The 16,360-nt window shown below is 40.7% G+C and overlaps 1 long non-coding RNA gene across 1 annotated transcript; it reads right to left on the bottom strand.

The window, feature by feature from the left end:
- Positions 1–6,083: 6,083 nt before the first annotated feature.
- Positions 6,084–14,376, bottom strand: LOC118239721. Its single transcript, XR_004772558.1, has 3 exons — positions 13,287–14,376; positions 12,982–13,115; positions 6,084–6,494 (listed from the first exon to the last, which is right to left on the bottom strand). It is a non-coding gene; the product is annotated as an uncharacterized LOC118239721 (long non-coding RNA).
- Positions 14,377–16,360: the final 1,984 nt, after the last annotated feature.

The following is a 16,360-nucleotide window of genomic DNA, read 5'->3' as shown; positions in this document are numbered from 1 at the left end:
CAGGGTGAGGCTGGGCCCAGGTGGGGGTGGGTTCTTTAACTCCTCAGAGAGGCAAGTTTTCTGTGAGCTTTACTTCCAAAGGCAATGTGGGTAGGTCTATCATTTACAGGTTTGTACCACTGCTCCTGATATTTCACTTCTTGTCCAAGCCAAAGTCATTGTGTACCCTGCAGCTCTATAGAGCACAGACCAGCCCACTAGTAATAGACAAGATCATCTGTTGAAGAGGGAATAGACTCCAGAATCTAATTAACCAGGACTCATTTTGGCAAGCTATGGGTTCATGATTGTCTTGGAGCAGCTGTGATACTAAATACCTCCGTAGCTCAGGATTCCACAGCCAACACAACCAGCTATATCCTTCCCAAGCCCCCTGTGCTGTGACCAAAGCATCCTTCATCTTACTTAGGTCAGAGCAGTAGCCAGCCAATCCACATTTATCCACAGCAAGTCTCTGTAATTCCAGAGTAGCCCACAGACACACTAGACTTTAGCTCTCACATCTTGAGGATTTACTATTATGGTCACCTTTTTGTGGGTGAAAAAACAAAAACTTAGCTAGCTGAATCGAGTGACTTCCTGAAAGACAGAATAGAGCCTATTGATAACGGAGCCAGCATTTGAAACTAGCTTTGTCTGGGAAGGTTGTCCAGGATCTCCTCACTATGGAGACTATGTTCCTATGGGCTCCAAACCAGGGCCAACAGTGGACCACTGCCCAGGAGCACAGATTAGCATGTGAACTGTGTCAGTGATGCCTGGAAGGAGTCCTCTGTTCAAAGCAGGGTTCTTCCGTGCCCACAGTCAGAAGCAAGTCATTCTTTGCTTTTATTTATTTTTTAAAATTTCATTCTACATTCCAACCAAAGTTCTCCTTCCCACCCCTCTTCACACACCCCCTCACCTCCCACCCAGCCCACCACCCATCCACTCCTCTGACTTCCACACATATGTGCACCCCCTTCCTCATACAAAATGCATCAATTTTAAAAAAACAGTTTAAGAAGAAAGAAGTATAAGAAAAAGTCGTGGGCTGTGTTAGGAGTGGGGTATTGAAGGACTTTTAGATTCATCTAGATTCTTGGAAGGAAAAGGGATCTTAGACCGTCTGGTCTCTTTTTGCCTTGTTTCTAGAGCAGTGCTTCTCAACTTTGGGTCATGACGCCCAAAAAACCTTCAGAAAACACAGATATTTACATTAGGATTCATAACAGTAGCAAAATTACAATTACAAAGTAGCAACGAAAATGATTCTATGATTGGGGGTCCCCACAACATGAGGAACTGTGTTAAAGAGATGCAGCATTAGGAAGGTTGAGAACCACTTGCTCTAGATGAAGTTCCATCAAGCAACTTTAAGTACAAATATGGCTGAATATAAGTTCCCACAAGTGCTTTAAACATTCTTTTATCATCTACTTTCCTCAATTACCTTGTACTAAAGAGAAATTGGTATGATTATTAGCACACACATCTGCTGTGTATTCAGTGTGTATCGAAATGTTTATTTACTAAATTCTGATGGGATGCTTGAGATATACAAATCAACATAAAATGTTTGGCTCCGAAGAACACAGTTTTGCAGTTTTATAACTGTCTTTGTGCTCAAGGGACTCTGGAAGAGATATTTTAGCTAAGACTTTAAAGGTGGCAGATGCAAGCATTTACTAGACAAAGAAGCAGGAGCAAGAATCTTCTGGGTCCAGAGCCAGGAGAAAGTCCACAACAGCTCACAGAAAGTGATTTTCCATGGTGCAAAGTGCAAGCAAGATCAGGGTGAATCTAAGGAGTCACTAGGGTTCAAAGGAGACAACTATAGAGTAGTGGTAAACAGACAGTGTGATCAGAGGCCACATCTCCAGCCAGGCATCGGTCCAGAAATGGGGCTCTGAGGCCCTCAGGGAAGGGAGGCTATGGATGGTCAGGAAAATCCAGAGACTATGAGTTTGGTGGCACTCAGCCTCCATCATTCATGTTCTTGTCTTTGTAGCTGGCATCTAGTCTGTGGCCTTAGATTCAGCACCCCTGCCAGAGAAATAGAGAAGAATTAAGAAGAAACTACAGAATTAAATCTAAGGAATAGTTTATAACTCTTTATAAAGTATAAACATGATGATTTATTCATGTAGTTAATTTCTGCAGTGCTGGAAATGGAATACCAGGCTTTTTATGTGCTAGGCAAAATCTCTACCACTGAGCTACAACCTGGCCTTATATATTTTTTAAGTGTTATTGTCTCTAAAGTGAATGAAAGTTGAATGAAGTTAGTGTGTGGGTGTGGTGGGAAGTTATTGCTCATTTGTGGTTTGATTTGCTTGCTTTTTCTGAAATAATTCTATGGCCATTTCTAAAATTGCTGATAGTGACACTCAGGGGTTAATTCAGCTAGCAGTCATGCTGTATCCTCATTCTCAGCACTAACTCACTGCTTTGCCCGCCCTGCTTGCTCTCAGACCAGCCAAGAGTGCTGTCTCAGCATCCAGAGAGGCTCCTCGGGCTTCCTGGAAGCCTCCCTAGACCATGAGGTCAGGGTGGCCTGATTCCTGTTCTCCCACACAAAAGAGAGTACGGTGGGATTCACAACCTTTAAAAAAAAAAAAAAACTATTGATGTGTAAAGAGGGGGAAATCTCTCTTCTTCCACACCACTGCCAGCAACCACTTGCCCTCACCATCCACACCGAGGTGTTATGATAGCATAATATAATGACTGCAATTGGAAGCTCTTTGCCCTAAGAGGGTTACTCAGAGGTGAATTCTCTCAGTCATTTATCCTCAGGTGTTCCCTATGGAGCCAGTGTGTGACCTGGAAAAGACTTTGGACTCCACTTTGTAGGGGATGAAACTAAAGCCAAAGTGAGTTAAGTAAATTGGATAAGGTCTGGTCATGCAGCCAGTTAGTAGCAAAGTTAAACTGGTAAATCAAATCTTAACTGGGCTTTTCTATTGTATTTACTTCCTGTCGTGAAAATTATCTTAACTGGTTTTATATATGCTGACTTGCTAACACCATCACAATTAAAATTAGTTTCTTAATTCATCTGAATTATGGCATATCATAATTAACTAATTGTTTGGGTAAGCTAAGAAGGCATTCATCATTTAAACAAGAATGTCTCAACTCTATTTAGACCCATTTATTGCACTTCCAGGAATTCATCCAGAGGAAGCATTTCAAAAGGGGAAAAATGCTAGTCATGCAGAGATGTTTATAAATAGCTTTATTTAGATAGCAGAAAACAAGAATGAAGAACAGTTTTGCAATGATTAAACAGGTCTCAATTCAATTAGAATAATACACAGTCACTACAAAAATGCATGAGACATTCAAGAAGCAAGCAAGTGAATATGATGCTTCACCATTGTACATTATAGAGCCTGGAGATTGTTTTTATATCACATTATCTCACTTGTTTTCACAACAGCCCTGTGAAATTAAAGCACCTATCTCCATTTACTGTGTCTCAGGCCATGAAATATTCATCATATTGACCACAATGATTTAAAACCATAGGCAAAGCAGTCAAGATTAGAAATGTAAGTTGCAAGATAGTTGCTCCACTAAAACAAAAGTTTAGCTATATGCATTTATCTGCATATGGGTTTTTTGTGGAATTCCTTTTATCACTACTCAGTATTTCCAAGATAAGTTATCGTAATTATAAAAAGCTATGTCCTTCACCTTTCTTATTAAATATCAGAATCTTGGGATTGTTTATGACATGGGTTCACTTTGCCTTGTGTAGACCCACAGGGGTCACAATAGGGTCTATATTCCTCCCTGGAGAAGACTACCAGATGTGGCCAAATAAGTGCTTTTGTCATCTGGTATACCTACCATGTTACCAATTCCAACAATGTCTCAGACCCAAAGGATCCTATCCTCATTCTGACTTGGGTAGCATTCACTTGAATAGCCATTAAAGACTTCCTCTCTGAAAAGCAAGGCCATGAGTCTTGTGGGAGTTTTAGAAAGATTTCAGAACAGTCCCCTGTAGTGGTCAGAGTGACCCAATAGGTAGGTATAATAAGACTCTGAACTTGTACTCATAGTAATGTGACAAATCATTCATTCTCAATATTTTGTTGTTTCTCATGGTTCTAACTGAACCTCAGTGTCTCTTCTAGGACAAAAGCTTTCTGCCATAAGAATGCTGATTCTAATTTGAATGTCTCTAAGGCTGAACCTGCTGGGGCACAAAGCAGGACCATGTGTCTTCTTGTCAACAAAGGTGTTCATGCTCAGGGGAGTCCTTCCTCCCTTGGTGCAGAGCTGATCTTTGAAGGAATGTCTCCTGGCTCCAACTACAAACAGAGAGGTTGACAGCTGGAAGGAATATTCAGATATGACTGGATGACTGAAGACACAGTGTGTGTGTGTGTGTGTGTGTGTGTGTGTGTGTGTGTGTGTGTGTCTGTCTGTCTGTCTGTCTTAGCCAGCTAAGTGTGGTGGTGAACACCTATAATCCCAGCACTGAGAAGGCTGAGGCAGAAGGACCTTGAATTTAGGCCAGGCTACAAAACAATGTCCTCGATCACTAAATACACACACACACACACACACACACACACACACACACACACACACACGTGCGTGTGTGCAAGTGCACATGGGTGGGGGTGGGGATGGGGAGAGAACTATAATCAGGTCTTATAGATGGAGAAAACTTCAAGAACCCCAGTATAACACTATTCTAATAAGCTATCTCTATGCTCCAGCCCTTTCTTGCCCAAGCAAGCTTTATTGTGAAAAAAAAAAAAAAGCTGTGGGTATCCACAATCTTTCTGTGCTCTTCTCCCAACTCAATGTGCAGTTCCTCCTGCAGCCTCTCACTGCTGGCATTTTAATGCACTCATTCTGGAGAAGGCCTTAGTAAAGGACTGGAATTGCTAATAGATACCCCTCAAATCCCATCTTCAAGTACTCTTCACCTCCTGAGATTTCCCCAGACATTAAACTCCAGCTGTCCTTAAGGAAAACTTGCTTGGTAATCCTCAACCCCCTTCCTGGCTTCTCTATTCTCTTTCGCTTTCTCAGTTGCTTACCAACTTTTCTTGGGATTGCCTCCCAAATAAACAGTTTATATTAAAATCATTCTTTCAAGATGTGATTTTAAATGGTGCTAAAAGAAAACACCGAATTCTCCCCTGAAAGTGAGTCCTTCTGAGGCTCCTGAAGCAGGGCAGTTGGCTGAACACAACCAAAAGGCAAGGAAGTTCGTGGATGGAGAAGCTCAGAGAAGCCTGGGGCCTGACCTGTAGGAACCATCAAAACAGACAGCTCTAATGAGCATGGCACTGTGGAAGAAGACATCTGGTCTACCACGCTGCTGGGAGAGACCACTGAAAGATATTGCAGCATTCCTCATAGGATATTTTTGGCCTCCATGAATTTTTTGATTTTTTTATAATTTATACACTTGATTTTTTCAATCAGAAAAAGATAAACATATATTCATATATCAAAAGAAGGAGTAATTCTTTTTTAAAAACGTTTCATAGTTTTTATTGGAAATTTCTTTCATGTGGCATATTTTGATGACAATTTCCCTTTCTCAAACTCCTCTTAGATTCTTCCACCTCCCCCACCAACTCCACATCTTTTCTTTCTCTCTTTAAAAAACAAATAAAAACAAAACCTAGAAAAAAACTGAGACACACAGACAACCTTGTACCACACAAAAATGGAAATCAAAATGTATAATCAAAAGAGAGAAGGGAACTGGGATTGTCATGTAAAACAATCTTGTTTCTAATTCAAATTAAAATGATTAAAAAAGATTATTGTGGTAATTTGAATGTAATTGGCCCACATAATCTTATAGGGGGTGGCATTATTAGAAGATGTGGCTTTTTTGGAGTGGGTATGGCCTTGTTGGAGGAAATGTGTCATGTGGGAGTGGGCTTTGATGTTTCCTATGCTCAGGATACCACCCTGTATAGCAGTCAACTTCCTGTTCCCTGGAAGCCAAAATGTAGCCAGCACCACATCTGCCTGCATGCTGCAATGTTCCTCACCATGATAACTGAACCTCTGAAACTGTAAGTGAGCCACCCCAATTAAATGGTTTCTTTGTAAGAGTTGATGTGGTCATGGTGTCTCCTCACAGCAGTGAAAACCCTAAGTAAGACAATCATTAAGACAAAAAATGCCCAAACAAAGCAAAATGAGAGGAAAAGTAGGTAAAAATACCATTGGATTTGTTTTGTATTGAACTGAGTCTGGGACCTACCCTGATATATGGTTTATATGCCCAGTAAGACTCTGCTGGAAAAAAATAATTTTTCTTTTGCAAGTGGATATCAATTGGAGCAGCTTGTCTAGGGGTAGGAGTCCATGTCTACTTCTTCCTCCCAGTGCTAGGACTCTGTCTAAGTTGAACCTATGCTTGCTGTTACAGTCTTGGTGAGTTCATAGATGCATCTGTTGTGTTAGGTGTTCTGTGTTGAATGGGTGGGTCAAATACAGAGGGTCTCTGGCAGATCTTTCTTTCCCTGTAAGACAAAATTCAGAACATTATAGATTAAGGACAATTTCTGTGTGGACCAAATGAGCACATTGTATTTCTTTTATTGTAGTAAACTATGCACAATGTAAAATTTACCGGTTTAACCATATCCAGTTGATTGTCATTGTCTGTTCACCTTGGTGTGCAGCCATCACTGTCAATCACGGAACCTTTCCCATCAAAACTCTGCTACCATAAGACATTTCCCCGTGTCCCCTCCTTTCAGCCCCCAGCAGTAAGTTTCACACATCATAGTATCTTCAAGGTTCTTTCATGCTGTGGCATGTGTCAAATTCCCTTCCATTTTAAGGCTGAATAATAGTCTATAATTTGTGCATATATATGTATGTATGCATATGTTTGTTTATTCTGGTTCCTACTGATAGACTCTTGGGCTGTTTCCACTATTAGGTATTATTCATAATTATTCTATGGAATGTGGTCTAGAAAGTATCTGCTTAAGACCCCTGAACTTGCTTTTATGTGGAAATTCTATTCCTAACATAGCCTGTAGGACTTTAACTTGTTCAAGAGGCTTTCTTTTAGATTTGGTTCGAGTTCAGATCTACTACAACAAAATCAAACAAATGAAATATTTGTTCTATTTTTGAAATATGGGCATAAAATGGGTGTACATAGGGGAAAAGGCTTAATAAAAGAAAGGTGTTTTAATGACAGAGTGCAAACACCACACATCTCAGCAGCAGTGGCTCCTGCTTTTATCCTTTTATAGACATTTGCTTTAGTTTCCTGGAAGTAAACAAAGAATTGAAATCTTGGGAGTCAGCAAGAGTTCTCTTTGAGTAATATTTAACTGCAGTGAATTATTTTCTTTAACACCTGCTTCAACTTTTCTGACTCATTCTGTGATTTTAAGCAAACTGCTAATTTTCTTACTTAAAAGTGGATTTTAAAAAGTATCTACTTGTTACATCGTTGCTATGTTCCAGCATCTAGGAACTTTGAAAGTTATTTGTTTTAGCTATAAATATGGTCAGATTGCTCCCTCATAACCTGAGTGGTTTCCTATAAATGCGGCTCAATCAGTTTGTCAGACAATTGAGATGAGAGTCAGTCAGTTGAATGTGAGCCCCTATAACACCAAAGGTAGTTCTGATTAAAACCATACAAGTGAGATACTTAGCTGGGTGAGTGTGCAGCTCAGTCAGGCTTCAGAGCTGCAGCTTTGATCTGAAACTGTTGCTAGGTAACCATCTGAACTGGACACCTAGCTACTTTTAGCTGCTGTCCTCCATTTCCACTCTTTCTATAAAGCACAACCTTTATCCCCAACCCAGAGTAACATCAAGACCCTCAAAGAGAAGGTGTGTGTGTGTGTGTGTGTGTGTGTGTGTGTGTGTGTGTGTGTGTGTGTGTGTGAGTCTGTGAGTCTGTAAGGGAGTGTGTGAGTGTGTGTGTTATGTGTATGAGTGTATAAGAGTGTGTGTGAGTATGTAAGAGAGAGTGTGTGTGCGGATGAGTTAATTTTTAAAAGACAGTGGATTTAATAGACAGGGGCATAGTTTAGTGGAGTTGTTGACCTCGAAAAGGGTGGGCAGTAACAGCCCACTCATCTCCCATGGTTCTTTCTTCCTCTTCTATTAATGGCTTAAGTCTGCCAGCAGCTATGTGTTGCCTCCTTCCTGCTGTGCCCTCCAGCCTTCCATCTCATGATGAACCACTGAGGTTTCTCACCTTGGCTCTATGAAGGTGGATACTGCCTCAGTCAGTGTAGTGGGGAGGGAAGGGAGTGAGTATTGTGGCAAAGACTGCATTCTCAGGAAGAAAAAAAAACCTGAGACTGTTGTGGAATATTACTTTAACTATGTAAAGGTGTGTTGCATTGCTTATGATGCATTTGTTTAACTATGTAAAGATGTGTTACATTTGTTTATGTTGTAGAATATTACTTTAACTATGTAAAGATGTATTACATTTGTTTATGTTGTAGAATATTTAACTATGTAAAGGTGTGTTGCATTGCTTATGATGCATTTGTTTAACTATGTAAAGATGTGTTACATTTGTTTATGTTGTAGAATATTACTTTAACTATGTAAAGATGTGTTACATTTGTTTATGTTGTAGAATATTTAACTATGTAAAGGTGTGTTGCATTGCTTATGCTGTATTTGTTTAACTATGTAAAGATGTGTTACATTTGTTTATGCTGCATTTGTTTAATGATGTAAAGATGCATTGCTGTTTGACCTTGTCTGCCTAGGGCACCTGACTGGTCTAATAAAAAGCTGAATGGCCAACAGGTAGAAAAGGGATAGGCAGGCCTGGTGGGCAGAGAGACTAACTAGGAGGAGGGATCTAGGCTTAAGAGACGAGAGAAGAGACTGGGGGAGGCACCTGGAGCCAGTCAGACACAGTAAGCAGGGAAGTAGGACATACAGTAGGAAAGGAAGGTAAAAAGCCACAAGGCAAAATGTAGATGAATAGAGACAGGTTGAATTAAGTTATAAGAGCTACTAAGAAATGAGCATAAGCTAAGGCCAAGCATGCATAACTAATAACAACTCTTTATATCATGATTTGGGAGCTGGTTGATGGCCCAAAAGAAAGCCTGCTACATGAGACAAAATTTTCATAGAAATGAAATTTCTACTGAGCTGAAATTCAAAACAAACACACGAGTTTTTCTCTCGCAAGCCTTCCACTGTAGGGCATGCTGGGTGGAGAACACTGGCTCTGCTTTCTTATCTCCCCTTCTCTATGGTTAACAGAATTACCCAATGACACCAATGGGCATACAAAATAATGTCTTTGAGACATCATGGAATGACTACATTTGATAAAACTGCCTTCTATCTACCAACAATAATTTTCATATGGCTAGAGTAGCTACTAGAATTGACCACTTAATTAAACAGATAGTGGAGGGTGAGAGCCAGGTGTCTCACTGGGAATGAAGGAAGGTACCTAGCATGGTGGAGGTGGTGATTGAAGGATGACCACATCTCTATGAAAATATGTTAACTTAATATGGAGGTGAAAAGCTACATGTAGAAATATTAGTTGAGATGTGTGCATATTACTTTGCGTATACAAATTTCCTTTTTCATTTTGTTCTGAGGTGAGGGCACTCAGTAGCAACATGCATAGTTAGCAACCAGGCGACTTCTGGGACTTCCCTCAGGAAGGGACTGTGGAATCCTTAGAGACATAACTGATTCTAGGATTGGGGAAGGTAATTATAAGAAGAGGTTGGATGGAGCATCATGTAGGAGGAAAGACTAAAGAAGGGTTTCCCCTTCTTTCCAACCTTCTAAACACAAGGGAGTTTGTCAAAAGGCCTAAACATTGAAAGCCTGTGAAGCTGAAGAAGTGATGGATAATAATTCAACGTATTAAAAAACTTTGAGTCCATACTATTATAAGTAAATGACTAAACAGGAATTTCACAGAATTTATATATGCATGCCTCAAGGAGGTATGCATAGCTCCTTGCAACTTAAGTGTGGGCTATGGAGTAGCTTCCTTCCCAAGAGTTCAGAATAGAAATAGAGGGGACAGAAATTTGACAAGCACTTCCTCAGCCAAGTGACTAGAGGTCACCTAACAGTGACAGGTCATGTGGATGCAAGGTAGTCTTAGTAAGATGGGGAAACAATGGCATCTTGCCTTTGGGGGCTTCCTTATAGGAATACTTACTAGCTGAAGTCTGATGAGAGAAACACTAGACAAATCCCACTGAGGGGCATCCTTTGAAACTCTTTGAAATCATCCAAAAAGAAATCAAGCCTAAAGCTAGACATGGTGGCAATACCTATAACTCCAGCACTTGTTGGCTGCACCTGAAGGAATATGACTTCAATGGCAGCCTGGGCTATAATGTGTTATTCTTTATAAAAGACAAGAACATAAAAAGTAAGTAAGAAAGAAGAGTATCTGTCAGAGTTGGAAGGATTCTAAGGAGACATGGTGACTATATGTATCTGGGATGGTATGTCACTTAACTGCATGTGTTGTTGTAGGCAAAGCCACTTTAGAAAGAAAGGGTTTGCTTCTATTCAGCTTGAGGAACAGTCAGTCATGGGGGAGTTACAGCTGCAGGAACATGAGACAGCACATCGCATGGGCAGTCGGGAAGCAGAGAGGGTTGAACACTGGGGCTCAGCTCTCTCTCTCTTTTTTATGTAGCTAAAGACATCAGCCCAGGAAGTGGTGCTGCATTTAGGGTGGGTCTTCTCACCCCAGTTAACCCAGTCTCAAAACTCTTTCGAAGATATGCCCAGAGATTTGTTTCTATGGCGATTTTAAATCTCATCAAATTGACAGTCAAGATTAATCTTCTCAGAAGGGATTCCAGAACAGAAAAAAATGCAGTAGGCAAAAGCCAGAGAAATAGGCACAAAGTTTTGTCAATCACGGTTCATGGTTAGTGATGTGCTATCATTCCATTCCACTCATTGTAATGTTGGAACCATGCTGAGGTAAGACACTAACAGAAGCTGGATATGGGATATATGTAGATTTTGTATTTTCTTTGTGATTTTTCTATAAATGCAAAATAATTCTAAATAAGCTTTACTATTTATTTATTTATTTATTTATTTATTTATTGTTGTTGTTGTGTGTGTGCATGCAGGGAGGCCATAAGAAAACTTTCAACAGCTGGTTCTCTCCTTCCAACATGGTAGCTGGGGCTTGAACTTGGGTTATCAGGCCATGAAGGAAGAAAGCACTCTTAACCCCAAGACACTTCACTGCCCCACCTCAGATAAGCATTAGTTTAAAAAGCCAGACTGTAGCAAGCTTACTCGTGGGACTGTCTTTGGATCACCAACCCCCAAATATTGACACAGAGACTTCTTATTAATTATGAAAGTCTGGCCATTAACTTAGGCTTGTCTCAATAGCTCTCATAAATTAACCTGTTTTTATTGATCTACATTGTGCTACATGACTCAGTTACCTCTTCTCATTATGGCACATCTGACTTGCTCTGAGTCTGCTGGCAAAATCTGAAAGCCTGGATTCCTCCTCCTCTTCCTTTTTCTTCCTAGAAATCTTGCCTATTCTCTCCTGCCTAGCTATTGGCCATTCAGCTCTTTATTAAACCAATCACAGTGACATATCTTCACAGTGTAAACAAATATCTCAAAACATTAGACACATGAACCATATCTGGTACACTGAAAATATTCCTTCCATGAGTGATGGCCTGAAGTTCTGTGTCTTTGGTCTAATTCCCCAGCTGCAGAGAACAAAGGCCTCCTTACCCTGGGCATCTACACAGTGGACTAGCATTTTGGAAACATTTCAAGTTTCCCTGTGGTATGACTCTTTTTTTTCACTCTTAATAAAGAATATAGAATATATTTGCAGAAAGAAAGCAAGCAGAATTTTATACAGCAGTCTCAACTTGGGGAACAAGCATAGGTGAAGACATTAGAGAGCAAGGAGGGACAGAAGCATTAAACCAAAGTGGTAACTCACTTCACAGATGACAAAAGCATTGATACCTGGCAGACTGATTAGTCAAACTGTTTTGTGGGCAACACCCAACAAGCCAGACTAAACAGGAGGAATCGAGGGAGTTGCCTAAATGGGGGTGTTAAATGATGACACCAGTCTGGTGGCTTCTGAGAGCCTGCAGCCCATAGCCTGCAGCCAAGCAGGGGGAAATGACTCCCTGGAATGTCTTAAGCAATCTAGTGGCAAGATATGAAGGGGATCCATAGCCAGGGAAGGGACAGTGGGAACTGCAGAGTCCAAGAGGATCAAGGGTTGAGTCATTGGGTGTGCCGGTTTCTAGTCTTAACTCTTAGAGAAGTGGCTTCCTATGCTTCTTCCTCTTTCTTTTAAAATTTTGATATTTATATGCTTGTGTGTTTATGGTGTGTGTATATATGTGTGTGCATACACAGGTGGAAGTCACATGATAACTTGTGGGCATTTGTTATCTTCTACCCTGGTGGTTTCTGGGGATTAAACTGAGGTTGTCACTTAAGAGTAAGTGCCTTTACCTACTAACCCAATGAGATTTTTCTTCTTGCTGATTTTTTAAGTCTTTGTTTGTATATAATTTTCAATGTTATCTGGGTTATTTGTCACAATTAAGCAAGTCAACCAAATGTCAATCACTTGTGAGAAGTTAATAGGAAATCTAGTCATTTATGGTGGTGCTCTTCATATGAGAGCATGAAGACAGAGTTTCTATCCTGCCTGGTCCCATAGCCATTTAGTCCCAAGTAAATACACAGAGGCTTCTATTAGTTATAAACAGTTTGGCCAATAGCTGTCTCTTAATTATTAACCCATTTTTATTAATATGTATATCTCCATATGCTCTTGGCTTACCGGAAAATGCCTAGGTATCCTACCTTCCCGACAGCCACATGGCTGCCCCTCCTCCTCTACCCCTCAACCCCAAGACTCTGTCTTCCTCTTCCCAGAATTTCTAGTCTGGTAGCCCTGCCTGTACTTCCTGCCTAGCTACTGGCCAGTCAGCATTTACTCACCTGTTGAATGACTAACAATGGGTTGGATAGCTCTGTGGCACTATGGATTGTGCGAATCAGAATAGGTAGAACTCTCAGGCATGAATCATCACGTTCATTCGGCAGTGAGAGTGATTGGTGATGAAATCACACCTCTGAAATAAACGTAAACATCTTTGTGTTTTATCAGAATTATTTTTGAGGCAATTTATGTCATATGGATAAGTACTTTTGCCTTTCTTGGCACTATCGTGTTAAAATTTGATTAATAAGAAATGCACTTCACAGTTTTATAGTTTGTTACATTTTAAAAGTATATCACTCACTTTATCCTGGGTGCTTGCTGTCTGTCACCGTGACATCCTTTGCCTTGTTTGGCCCAATTTAGCTTGTATCTTATATTCTAAAAAAGAAATCTTCTAAGAGATAACCTGGGATAAGTATGCCACATAGGAGTATTAATGCTGCTATTGAAATAGTTCAAAGCATTTAGAACTACAGAGAAATCTTGCAATCGTTCTTCCCTGGCCCACTGGTTTTAGCTCTTTCTTGGACTCCAGTCCCAGGGATTGAGTTGGGAGACAAATGAACTGTATCACTTGTCTGATGACCTTTGTCTTTCTTGCACTTTACAGGCTTCATACACCCCAAATCAAATAAATAAGCATCTCTGGGGATGGCCTCCAGGATTCACCTGGTGAAGTAACCAGAGGGCTCCATACCACATATGAAGTTTGGAACCACTGTCCCTAATAACAGAGAATTCCTGCCAAAAGCATGGAGCTGTGACGTCTTTTTTGGGTCATGTCCTTCCCAGTAATACTTGGAAATCCACCAATAAAATGGGACTTTGAATATGTCTGTTATAGGTGTAGCACAAAGGTTCCACTAGTTACATAATAGAATTGGGTAGTATAATCTAATTTTTAAAAATTAAATGAAGGTTCAATATAAATGACACCAACTGTTGACATCTTGAAAAACAATGTATTTTTGCTGAGGCAGCAATTTTGTGACTTACCTGATTCAGACTAGGGACTTCATTCTTGAAAGAGCAGTTATAGCAACTGACTGAGTCACCTGCTGCTTCAACAGACTAGTTTTTCACCTGTGAGAATCTCAAGTCTGTAGATTTACATGTAAATTGTAACAAACAGAAGAAAGGGCTAGCCTACTTGCAGGAGTCATTGCTTAAAGCTGAATTCTCTTAGTTTCTCTTTTTTACATTTAGTCAGTTCACCTGTCTCCTTTGTCCATTGTTGTTCCCCACCCAGTTATCCTGAAGTAGCAGGTGGAAATCGTTTCACCCATAAATAATTCATTATGAACTAGTAAAAGACAGAGCCTTTAAAGATATTCCACTCATATCAAGGCACATCTAGTTTTTGTTCCTTATTGTCTCCTGATTTTTTCCTTTTGCTCTCTCCTTTTACCATCTTCCCTCTCCCTTTCTCCCTTCGTCCTTTCTCTTTCTCTCTTCATACTCCCCCCTCCCTTTCTAAACAGTGGCTTATTTTTAGGACAGAGTCTTATGCACCCTGGGTAGGCCAGAAGCTGGCTGAGGTTGGGGATCACCTTGAACTCCTGATCTTGTTGATTTTACCACTGCAGTGGCTGGGATTGCAGCCCGTGTGCCACTATCCTAACTTAGAAGGTGTGGGGATGGAACTCAGGGCTTTTGGTATGCTATGCTGGAACTCCATCGATTGAACTATATCTAGCAACTTTTAAAAACTACTTTTTTTTTTTTTTACAGTTTCTTTTTTGAGACAGGGTTCTCATGTGTCCAGGCTGGCCTCAGACTCCTCACATAGTTAAGAATGACATTGTGCTGGGATTATAGGCATGCACCACCACACCAGGTGTGTATCTGATGCTGAGTATAAACCAAGGGATTCCTGAGTGCTAGGCCATTTGGTGTATGCTACCAGCTGAGCTACAGTTCCAGTCCCTTTTTAGTTGTGTTTAAATGTACAACTCTGCAGCAGTAAGTCCATTGATTCTGTGGTGCAAACCTTGCTTGCTATCCATCTCTAGAACTTTCTTTTTCATTCTCTCAAACTGAGTCTCTGCACCCATTAAACACTAACTCCCAGCCTCCCTTCCTCTACTGGAATACCATGATCACTGCTGTGTTGTGTGTGTGAACCTGATAACTCTCAGCATCTCATGTGTAGGAACCATCCCAGTAGTTTATTTTTTAATGACTGGCTTATTTTACTTGGCATGAAGTTTCCAAGGCTCAGCTCTGCTGTACCAGGTTTTGGAATACTTTATCTTTTATTTTATTTTGCATGATAGGGTGATGGGGAAAGTACTTCTGTGTATGTTTATCTTATTGATTGTTGAATAAAATACTGTTTGGCCAATGGCAGCAAGTTAGACAGGACTAGGAGTCAAAGAGGATTCTGGGCAATGTAGTAGAGAAGTGGTGATCCAGGCCGGAAGTGACATAGCAAGGAGACTCATATTTAGTAAAGAGAAAAAGGAAGTGTCACCCTTTCCCCTCTGCTCCTGCTCCAGCGACAGGATTTGAGCCACCTGAAGGAGGGACACCAATAAGGCGTCCGATAAGACAAGTCTTATAAAATATATAGATTTATGATAGTTAAGACTAAGCTAACAGATGAGAATTCTAGTCACTGGCCAAGCAGCTTTGAACCTAATACAAGTCTCTCTGTGTATTAATTTGGGCCCTAACTCAGGCGGGCAGCTGGCGAAAAGCGCACATGTGGCAGTAGGGCTCAGGCGGCTTTTGGCAGAAAGATTTATCGTAACAATAGGGTTTTGTGAAACAATGCAGGCAAGGCTTGACCTCAGTCTGTCACACAAGTATGCCTTGAACTTGGAATCCTCCTGATTCCATCTCCCAAGTGCAGGAATTGCAGGTATGTGCCACCACCATGCCCAGGCCAGAATTTCCTTTCATACAGGTAATATTCCGTTGTTTAGTACCTTGCCTGTGTTTATCCCATTGTTTCATATTGTTTGTAGTTGTGTTATCTGGTTTTTATTTGTGGATTCTCTGAATTGTCTGGAGGCAAAGATACATGCACAGTATGTGGCAGGACACTTTTCAAAAGACTAAGAGCTGCACAATCACAGATCCCAATGTTGAAATTCAACTCTTTGTAAAGTGTTAAACAAAAGCGCTGTGACAAGCACTGCTCTTTCTTGTTGTTTCCAGCACTGGGGATGGAACACGAGGTTCCACACACTCTAGACAAACACTGTGCTGCTGAGCTACAGCTTCAACTCCTTTTGCCTGTTTCCTTTGACCTCTTGGCCATCTTGACTTACTTCATTTTTATTTTTTGTATATGTCTTGCTCAGTTGCCCAGGCAACCAGCCTCAAACCCACAGTGTAGCCCAGCAGGCCTTGGGTTTGTGTTCTTCCTGC

This window comes from Cricetulus griseus (genome assembly GCF_003668045.3).
Source record: "Cricetulus griseus strain 17A/GY chromosome 1 unlocalized genomic scaffold, alternate assembly CriGri-PICRH-1.0 chr1_1, whole genome shotgun sequence".
NCBI lineage: Eukaryota > Metazoa > Chordata > Mammalia > Rodentia > Cricetidae > Cricetulus > Cricetulus griseus.
Note: the sequence above shows the minus strand (reverse complement) of the source record. Positions and strands in the feature narration are given on the sequence as shown.